Genomic DNA, 10,603 nt, shown 5'->3' with positions numbered 1-10,603 from the left:
ACTTTTTTTGTTTGTTTTATATTTTCCTTGTCTCTTATCTCTGCTAAAATCTAAACTCCGTATTTGTTGTTTTAGGATTTCGAAATTTCCTTTATTTTCTGGAGAAACCAGTAGTGTATTAAACTTTTTGTATGTTCTAGTTAAAGAGAGACTTAGTACATTTCAGCAGGGGGAGGGGAGCTCTAGAAGATGGGCTCAGCCGACCACTATTTTAAATACCATACTGCTAAGTTTGAAATTTTACAAGAAAACTTTAGTGGAAACATAAGGGGGAAAAGTTGTTAAGAATTTTCACAGTAAATGAATTTAAAGTAAATGATTTTTTAGTTTAGATATGAAAAAGAAACTAGTGAAGACAGAAGGGGTAAGATTAGAGTGTTTGTAATCACAGTTTTGTTATTCGATTTCAGATGTTCTGGTACATTCTTGCTACTGAATCTCATTTTCTAGGCCCCATAATTTTTTCCCCTTCTGTTGACAAGTTCTTCTTCAGATAAGAAAAATAAAATTGCCAATATATTATACTTAGACTTGTGTTAATATAGTCATTCCTCTTGAACTGTCTTTTTAAAGTCTTGCTTCAGGTGTGTTGGTTGAGCAGATGGCTTCTTATCCTTTATTCTTTTGACCTGAGTATGTGTGTGTGGTGGGGGGAGGGGTATTTTTCCCTTTTAATCCTTATAATATACTGGTTTTATGTGGAAGCCAATAAATGGGGAAGAATAATAATTAATATGAAGAAAAGTTCTGTAATGAAAGCATTAGATTAATGATAATAGTTTGAGTGGGATTATTGAACCCATTGATATGGAGAAAACTAACAGATGCTAGGATAAAAAAAGATTCTGGGGAACTGAGTACATACTGCTATACTTAGTTATAACCGTTTCAACATTTGTTTTTCCCAAACTTCTCTTTGAACATACATGATTTTATATATATGTGTGTGTGTGTATATATATAAATATACACACACACACATACATACATATATATGATGTAAATTAATGCATACACACATTTTTAAGGTTTTTTAAAGCTCTTCACATAAATAAACCTAGAAGAATGTTTTTCTTCTATAGGTATTATTCAGTACATATGATCGTATGATCAGATAATTGCATTAATGACGCCAGTGTGCTCAGTATAATCTCATTACTTTAACATAATAATTCCATTTAAATATATACACAATTTCTATTTATGTCTAAAAAAGTTAAGGATGTAAGAATAAATCTTATTAAGTAAAAATTTACATTAAAACAATACTTTATCCAGAAACAAGTGGAATGCCAGAAACATAAATTAAAAGATTTATAACAGAGCAGTTTTGTTTTTTTCATTTCTATATAAAGGAGTTTGTTTTACAAGCAAAGTAATAAATGGCTTAAAACAATCTTCTTGTTGCTAGGCTCCTAGATACCTAAACGAACTTTATACTTTTTAGGTTTATACATAACAAACTGAAACACTATAAAGATGCTTAGTCAAATAGGTGACTCATCAGAAAAAATTAGAATTTCTCTTTCCTACTAGAAATTCTTGACATTGTATACAGCAGGTAGTAATTTCTTTTTTAGATTTCTTGCCTTTTAATCCTGTTTTAACAACCTAGCTATGTGAACTAATCTCTTTAAAAATATAATAGCCCTTAAATACTTTCTTAGATTATAGCTTATTATTTCCCAGTTGTTATAAACAAGCTATTTCATTTCAAAATATATTTTTTAGTTATTTCTATTTGAAAATATAAGGTGGTTGGTTCTGATGAATACACAATCAAATATAATAAAATTAAATTTAAAGAACTTGATTCGAACGTTAGAAGAATCTTGCCAAGTAGTATAAATACAATGGTAAATAATATTTAAAAAGGAGCTTAGAACTGGACTGTCAGAAGACTGAGTGATATTTCTGTTTTGATTACTCAATGGCTATGTGATTATGGGCAAATTATGTCTCCTTCTGAGACTTCTCAGATTCCCTATCTACATAATGACACGTATTTCTTTGCGTGTCAAACATTCAGAAACACAAGGGCCTGATATATGTATCTTTGTATGTATGTTTATAGTTTTAAAGTGAGGGTGAGGATGCTGTTATTGAGCTACATCACATGAAAATGATATAGGATTAAATACCAACCTATGAAATACTGATTTTATTTTATATGCAATGTGTGTGTGTTGGAAGGAGATTAGTTTGAACCAGTGATTACCATGATCAAGAATGAGAGAACTATATTAAGAAATCATTGTAAAACAAGTGGCAGTTTGGCCTAAATAAAGGTGGTAGTTAAAGAAATGGAGGGTTCATTGATTTTTCACTATAAGAATTGGTTCGTGATTTTTTTTTTTCCTTAAAGTTTTGTGTCAAAGGTGAAGCTTAACTATTACTGGAGGTGTTAAGCAGATCATGAAAAACCAAAAGCACAAATACTGTAGAACAAACATGTATGGAATTAAAATACAAAATCAAGTAGGAAAAAGTATGGAAAACTTAGCAAGAAATATGTTAATAGAAGACACGTCTATAAATTCTCAACAAATGAAAATTAGAAGAGTAAGAATATCCATATGTTAATGATATTTTATCTATTAACAGTGTAATCTTATATGCTTTTACATCTTCATGCTGATACATCTAAAATAAAATATTTAATTCCACAATGCCACAGTAATATTAAAAACAAAATATTTCCCCTTTAAATTAAAGATTTTTTTAGATAGTTATGGATGTGGAAAACTGTAGGAAAAAGTTATAACTAGGCTACTGTAATTTGCTCATTTGCCTGATATAGATATGTTATGTATGCTATTGTTATGTTATGTAGACTAAGAATTTTGTTACTTCTTAATGATGATGAAAGTGCAATAAATAAACATTAGTAATTGGAGTATCAATGTTTGACTCTACCTTGCTTTCTCATTTATCTTCATCTATGTCTAAAATGGTTAAATTTCTAGCAATAGAATATTTGCGTTGTTGCCTGTTATTTGCATATGAGGATTAGTGGAATGTGTTCAGATTTAGTCCCTTTTCAGATGTGTGTTTATGTGTGAGTATATAAGAGAACAACATCTATAATTAAGAACAAGTATGGTTATTTATGAAAGATATGATTTTGATATGTTTATTTGTAACCGTATTCATTTTTAGTTTTGTAAGTAATTGTTTCATTAATAACATACAGAGAAAAAAGTGGCAAACTTAAGTGTACAGATCAAAACATTTTTTACAATTTGAACACACACATAACCAGAACTGACTTCAAGAACTAGAACATTACGAAATTCCAGAAGTTCTTCATATGCTCCCCTTCTTCAAACTCCTGACTTCTAACATTATAGATGAATCTTTGCTCTTTTTAAATTATACATAAATGGAATTATATACATAAATTATACAATACAGACATAATTGTATCTTTTTCAACATTATGTTTGTGAGGATTTATTCCTGTTTCATATAGTTACAGTTCATTAATTTTTATTGCTGCATTTTATCCATTATGTGATTAAGCAATTTATTTTCCCATTCTCTTGTTCTGAATACTTAGGTTATTTCATTTAGAATATTTTCACTTTTGAAGTATTATGTATAAGAAGTTATAATGATATGTGTACATATATTTTAGTGACCATATATAACCCATTGTTATGTTCTTACTTATTTTTTTCCAATAATAGCCATATCATCTGAAAAAAATAGATTATTTTCATTCCTCCTAAAGTTTGTACTTTCAATGTTACCTTCTGATAAGTGTATTGTCTATACAAAGTAAGAGGAAGATATAATTCAGGTTTTCCAGTCTTAGTATTATTGACATTTCTGAACTGGAAATTTATTGTTTGTGGGGTCTGTCTTGTGCATTTTAGAACATTTAGCAGTGGCCCTGACCTGTCCACATGCGATGCCAGTAGCAACTCCTACAAAACCGTAATCAAAATTGTCTCCAGACATTTCCACACATCATCGGGGGAAAGGTAGAGGAAGGAATCACCCTGGCTTTAGAATCACTGGGGTGGAATTTCCAGAAAACTTAATAAATAACATTGATTATGTGTATTACAGAAAAGAAATTGTTATTTGCTCTTTACAAAAAGATTGTTATAAACAAAAGCTTTATAAATTCTATTCTAAAGGAAAATCTGAATATGTATCTCCCTTTTTCAAAATAATCAATTGCAAAAGAATGCTTAAACTATTGTAGATTCCAAAATCTTCTATTGGCAGTTTTTGCCTACTGTATCTCTTCACAAATATCACAGATTCCCTCTTTTATTAGCTAATTGCAGGATGAGAAAACTTCTAATGAGTAGGTTAAATGGGGCCAAATATACCTGGATTTTTTAATCTGCCATTTTCTTATTCTATGATAGTGGATTAATCTCTGTATTTCTCAAACCTACCATCTGCAGAATGTTGTTTCCATTAGCATATAGAGTTATTATGAGGTTTAAATGTGATTCTGTATGAGCATTGGAATAATAAGACATAAAACACTAAGGAATTTATTAGATAACAAAATGAAATATAATTAAGATGCTATTGACAATGAACTTGAATTTATCAATGCTCAGAAAATGCCTGTTGCAATAATCAAGTGACCTTTGATAGATATATTTGTCTGTCAGGAGAATGAGGGATAGACTTTTATGGCTAAAGAGAAATCAGATGACACAATAAAACAAAAGAGTTGTAAGAGCCAGAATAGAGCAAATTTGACTTAATAAAATATAGTAAAACAATTAAGAGGTGATGGATTTCGAGTATTTATTCTTTATTTTTAATGTAACTTATTTAACTATAAGTTAATTTAATTTTAATAATAGTTATGTCTAACAGTTGAATCTTAAAAACAACAAAATTTTGAAAATTCAACAATCAGCTCTGGTGAATTGGAACGAACTGCCTTCAGCAAATTACTGACAAACACCCATTGTAAAAATACATGAGTAATACTTACATATGTGTTTTATTATCTCAAAAACAGGCATTACAAATCAAAGTTCTTTTAAACAAATGTCTGACTAAAAATGACTGTATTAACAAAATATCTATAAACCTGAATCTGAGATTCATTTGCCTCATTCCATAACAATAAAACTAATGTGGATAATATTTTCTAGCTTATGTGCTTAAGCATTTCATGAACAAAAATATGTCTATAAAATAGCCATCTGGAAGTATTCATTTCTATCTAATGTATGCTACACTTAATTTATTGTGTTTGTCTGACTTTGTGGAGTTTTTGTTGTTGTTGTTGTTTATAATATATAATGTATAGTGTTAGAATTCAGGAAAGAAACTGATGTATATAAACATTTTTTTCATTGTAAAACTAAGACAAAATTAACTTTAATAATATCTGTATTCTTCCTTTTAAATATAATTTTATAATATAGTAGAAAAACGAGCATTCATCATATACCAAGTGAAGGAACGTGATATTTTAAAAACACTTTTCTTCTATATTAAATATAAAAATAACACATTTTTCAGTAAGCCATTTGCTGATTGACTGGTCTTTTGGTCAATATTTACTGAACAATTACAACTTGCTCATTAAATTATTCTAGATATGTATAAAATAGGCCACATCTCTTTATTTGTAAAGCTTTCATTCTAGGGCTTTTCATTTCTTTCATTTCACTTACATTTGTGTATTGAAAAGACAGACATGAACAAATGAAAAAAATCATTTATAATGCTAGGTCCAGCTTTGACACAAATTTGGTAATTGCTATAAAAATAAAATAATTCATGGTAAAAGAATTACAAGTGAAATGCAGAAGATATTTTAGATAAAGTGACAAAGAACTTTTGAAAAGGTAACATTTGAGTTGAGGCCTAAATAAAATAAGGAACTGAGCCATGCAAATATCTGGGGCGAGAAAAGTCCAGGCAGAGAAAATGGTCCTGGGGCAAAAGCATGTTTGGAGAGTTCTAGGAACTGCAGCAAGTGAGTAAAGCTAGATTAAACTAAGCCAGGGAAGAGTGGTAAATTCAACAGATAGCCATGGGCACCATTTTAGACAGGCTAAAATTGTCTAAACCGTATTAGTTATGATATATCCTACTATTAAACTAAAGCTAGGAGACTATGATAATCTCTTCCTAAAAAATATAAACACAAAAGAACTTTGAAATAAGATTTTTATTATTGTTAATATAAGTATGATATAATTCAAATGAACAGGAATGGAAATAATGTTATTCCTGGTAAATTAAGTCGTAGCTCAACTTTCTGTGCATTTTTATTGTAGTAAGAAATTTTATTCCTTGCATGAATTCACTTCAATAATTCATTTATTTGCTGAATATGAATATGTGTTAGTTTGAGGCCAGCACTAGTTAGCACACAATTTTTAATTCTTTTCTCTGATGGCTCAAGGAATCACTTTTGCTGTTCTATGGTCTAGTCTGACTGGTCTAAAGGAAAAGTAATTCATACCTCACTTCCCCACCCCTCTTTCTTTTTTGAATTGATAAACAGTTCCATTCAGGTTCCAGTAGAAATCAGTCATTGGCAAAAAAAGACAGAACTACCCATTCTGGATATCTTTGTCAGAATCCGGGTTGGGGAAAAGGGCTCACTATACATAAACAAATTGCTCTACCTAATCCGAAACACTTTTTAAAATAAATCTGTGGTTCTTTTAATAAGGAAGTAGATGATGGGCAAAATAACTGTTGAATAGGCAAACAATAGTATCTGTCACTTCATATTCCTCAATTTTTTTCACCTGATAAATCTTTTATTCAATTGCAAAAATAAATCTCTGAACTAAATTAGCACAAATGAGCACAGCTCCAAAGAAACTATCACTAATTGGATTCCAAAATTGACTGTTACTAAAACTGAGTTGGTAGTAATAATTTAATAAATTATGAAATTATATCTTGTTATATCTATACTGCTTCCAAGCACCCTTTTATTAACCTGTAACTAAATCATTTAGTGTAATCCTTTGATATCTTTCCATTATACCCAAACCTGAAATCTTGTGTAATTTTTAAATTTTTATGTAATTTTTATTGTAAGTTATTAGGAATTGACCCTTCTTGCTAGTTACTCACAGATGGTTTCTCAGAATGAGTAACAAAAAAAAATCTAAGTTTGCGTTTGATATTATTTGCCAATATTTAAATCATCATTATTGTTGATTCAAGGACCATTTCAATTATTTTTTGTAAACTATAAACCATTTTCATGGATAACTGTATATATTTATAAATTATACATAAAATTTCTAGAATGAATCCTTACCATGATCTATTTAAGTAATTCATAAGTCTGTGGACCTCAGGTTAATAGATATATTTTTTTTAAATATCTATTTCTTATTCAATTCATTCAGCTAATTTTAAGTAGCTGAACCTTATAACAATATAGTTATATCTAAAATCACATTTTTAATTCTTTTGTGGATAAGGCAGTCTCTTCCTAACACTGGCCCAATACAATTTCAGAATAAGATTCTTTTTCTTTATGCAGAGCACTGCTATTTCAATTTTTTTTTTTGCAAGAGCTTAAAAAGATGTACTTTTTATGACAGTATTAGTTCTATTTGTAATCATTCCCACTGTCTATGCCCTACTGAAGTTAGCTGACCTTTGTTTTGAGCAAGAATAAGTAATTCATCTGATAAATTTTGTGAAAATATATAATCTGTCATCTTCACATCTAGTATTTAGATCATAATCTTCACCATAACAAAAGAAACTTTGAGTCACTTTGAGAATTCAATAATAAATTTATATTCTCTCCTATCAAAGTTTTACTTCAGACATATGTTACTTGAAAGCATTACTCAAAGAACTTATTAAAAAGCAATTAATATCATGCTACCAGAAAATAAAATAACTAGAATCTCATGTTACTGTTCAAAGATATATACCTAAACTAGGATTTATGAATGTCCTTAGTCTTTATAGAATTAAAAACATAGGTTATGTTAGATTTTAAATAGTGGTTTTATGTTCTTGGCAAAATGTGGTCCTAGATGAATGTGCCTTATAGAGAAATATATGCATAGTTTCAGAAAAATATTTGTCTTTGTCTCTACAGATTATTTCATACTTTTAATTTTGTCGAACAATAAAAACAATTCAAGAGAAAGTTTTAACTTCTTCCTTTCACTTATGAGGCAAATTGCAGCCTAATTATGTGCTCATCTATGAAATCAGCCTGTTTGAAATGCCTAATAATGTCTTCTCCACAGGTCTTCTTACTTGTTCTATATTCCATTTTGTCACTTAACTATCATCTTTAAAATTATGTTTAGAAGCCCATTAAGAGATTTTAGGAAATGGCCAGATAGGCATATTTGTTAAAATAGTTTGAAACTTTGCATCTTCTGAAGAGTAGAAAAAAAAACACAGTTTTTTTAGATCCATAGTTTTCTAGATCATAGTTTTCTAGATCACTCTTTGCATATTTATGTGTTGCATGATCATATGTATTAGAACTGGGCAGAGAGGCCACAGAAACAGAGAAAAAGAAACATAAGGAACAAATGTCTTATTTGTTGCTTAGCATGTATCAGGTACTCCCCTGGCATCCTATATACATTATTTCATTTAATCTTTGTGACAATGCTAAGAAACTGGTATTAATCATCTTCCCATTTTACAAATGAGATAATGAATTAGATTATATATATATACATATGTATGTATATATACATGCACATATATGTGTATATATATATTTATAATATGAAAGAGAGAACAATGAACTTGGAGTTAGAAATCTATATCTATATGTACATGTGAATGTGATCATCCAGTGGCTGGAGCTGATTTGCCCATGTTTTGCTATCCATGCAATTTAGTTAGATTTTTATAAATATAGATATCCATGATTGTCTCCTTCCTTTCAATGAGAAGTATCTATCCATAGGAGATACTTTTTCCATATAAACTTTACATTCAATCAGGATTTGGTTGAACATAAAATTAAGCTACGTTTTTGAAACACAAAGAGGACTTTTTATTTTAATTCTCTTAGTAGTAAATAATTCAGATATTTTAATACTTTTATTTGGCAATGAGAAGTGTAAGAATTAAAAATAACTTCCATAGGGTGAACCCTTTTTCACAAAATAAATATGTGTTTTTTGGGAAGACAAATCTCAAATGTATATTTTTGACATATGTGACAATTTTACAATCAATACAAAAAAAGATAAAGGTAGATGAAATACTTTAAAATGTAAAAACCAGTCCTGGCAACATAACTATACAATCTTGCTGTAAAAATACTTACATTACATTCTGCTCAAATTATTTTTGTAATATATTAAATTTAGTTGTTTAAGTCACTCTTCATTGCAAGCTGGCCTTTCCATTTTCTGTTTTCCATTCTATCTTTTTCTTTTAGATGTTGATATAACTCAGCTCTGTTATTAGCATGTTTCAAATGTCCAGCATTGATAGTGTATATACTATAAGAGCTGTGAATATGTGTATTATCCGGAATAATAAAAATCAAAAAAGTGTAGAATAACTATAATTAATCATGTAAATGTAAATGTAGAATAAATGTAACCCATGTAGATGTAATCATGTTATTACCATGGCACTCAGTAATCTAAGGAAAGTCAGGTCAAGCTGATTTGAGATGAAAACAATAAATCAGATCAAAAGTTGTTCTTATAAAACTGAAGTGGAAAGTCATTTTAAGTGGATATTTGTCTCCAGGGTGAATTTACATGTTATCAAAAATAAGTGCAAGGGATGGTTTTAATGTTGAGACTGATTCTTTACAGCATACAGAAAAAGATATGATCTATCCCTTTCATATCATGGAAAAATACTTATTTATTGAGTAACTACTCCATGATTGACACAAAATTAAATGTACATAATAGAAATATAATTAAAACATAGTTTGGCTTTGAAGAGTTTAAAATTTGATTGAGGAGGTAGACATATAAACTTAATTTAATACAATGTGAGATATGCATACAAAATGCTAGAAGATCATGCAAGAAGAAACTTTAACTGTATCTGGAGGCTATTTTCTCTGAAAAAAATGAATAAATTTCTTGACCTTAAATATCTTGTTTTTAAAAATTTGCTAAATGATAAGTCAAATTTTTACCTCCAGTACTTAATACCATGTTAGTTAAAGTTTTTTATTTGCAAACCAATTTTCTCTAACTCATGTTTAAAAAAAATGGGAAAAGAATTAAAATGAAAGTCAAAGTTGAACTTTCACACATGAGAGAAAAAAGAAAGAAAAAATAAAGGAGTAAGGTGCTAGTCCTTCCTATTGTACCATTTAGAAGCTTCGAAGACTGTCTTGACCCTCATATTTCTTTCCATTCTGTTCCTGAAATAAGGTTCTTTATTTGAGTGTAATACTTCCACTTGTGATTTTGATACAATTTAGCCATTTTCACAGGGACTATTCTATATCATTTTTCTTCATTCTTGTTTACACTGTTAGTCTCTCTCTAGTGACCTCGCCCGCCTCTGATAATACATCCATGTTGATCTGTTGCAGAGAAAGCAAAACACAAGAAACCTTTCCTTTAATCTTGTTACTCTCTCATTCAATCTCTCTCTTTTTCCTCTCATTGCTTTATTAAAA

This window comes from Pteropus alecto, unplaced genomic scaffold (genome assembly GCF_000325575.1).
Source record: "Pteropus alecto unplaced genomic scaffold, ASM32557v1 scaffold21, whole genome shotgun sequence".
NCBI classification, from domain to species: domain Eukaryota; kingdom Metazoa; phylum Chordata; class Mammalia; order Chiroptera; family Pteropodidae; genus Pteropus; species Pteropus alecto.
The sequence above is the reverse complement of the archived record's forward strand: the minus strand, read 5'-3'. Positions refer to the sequence as shown.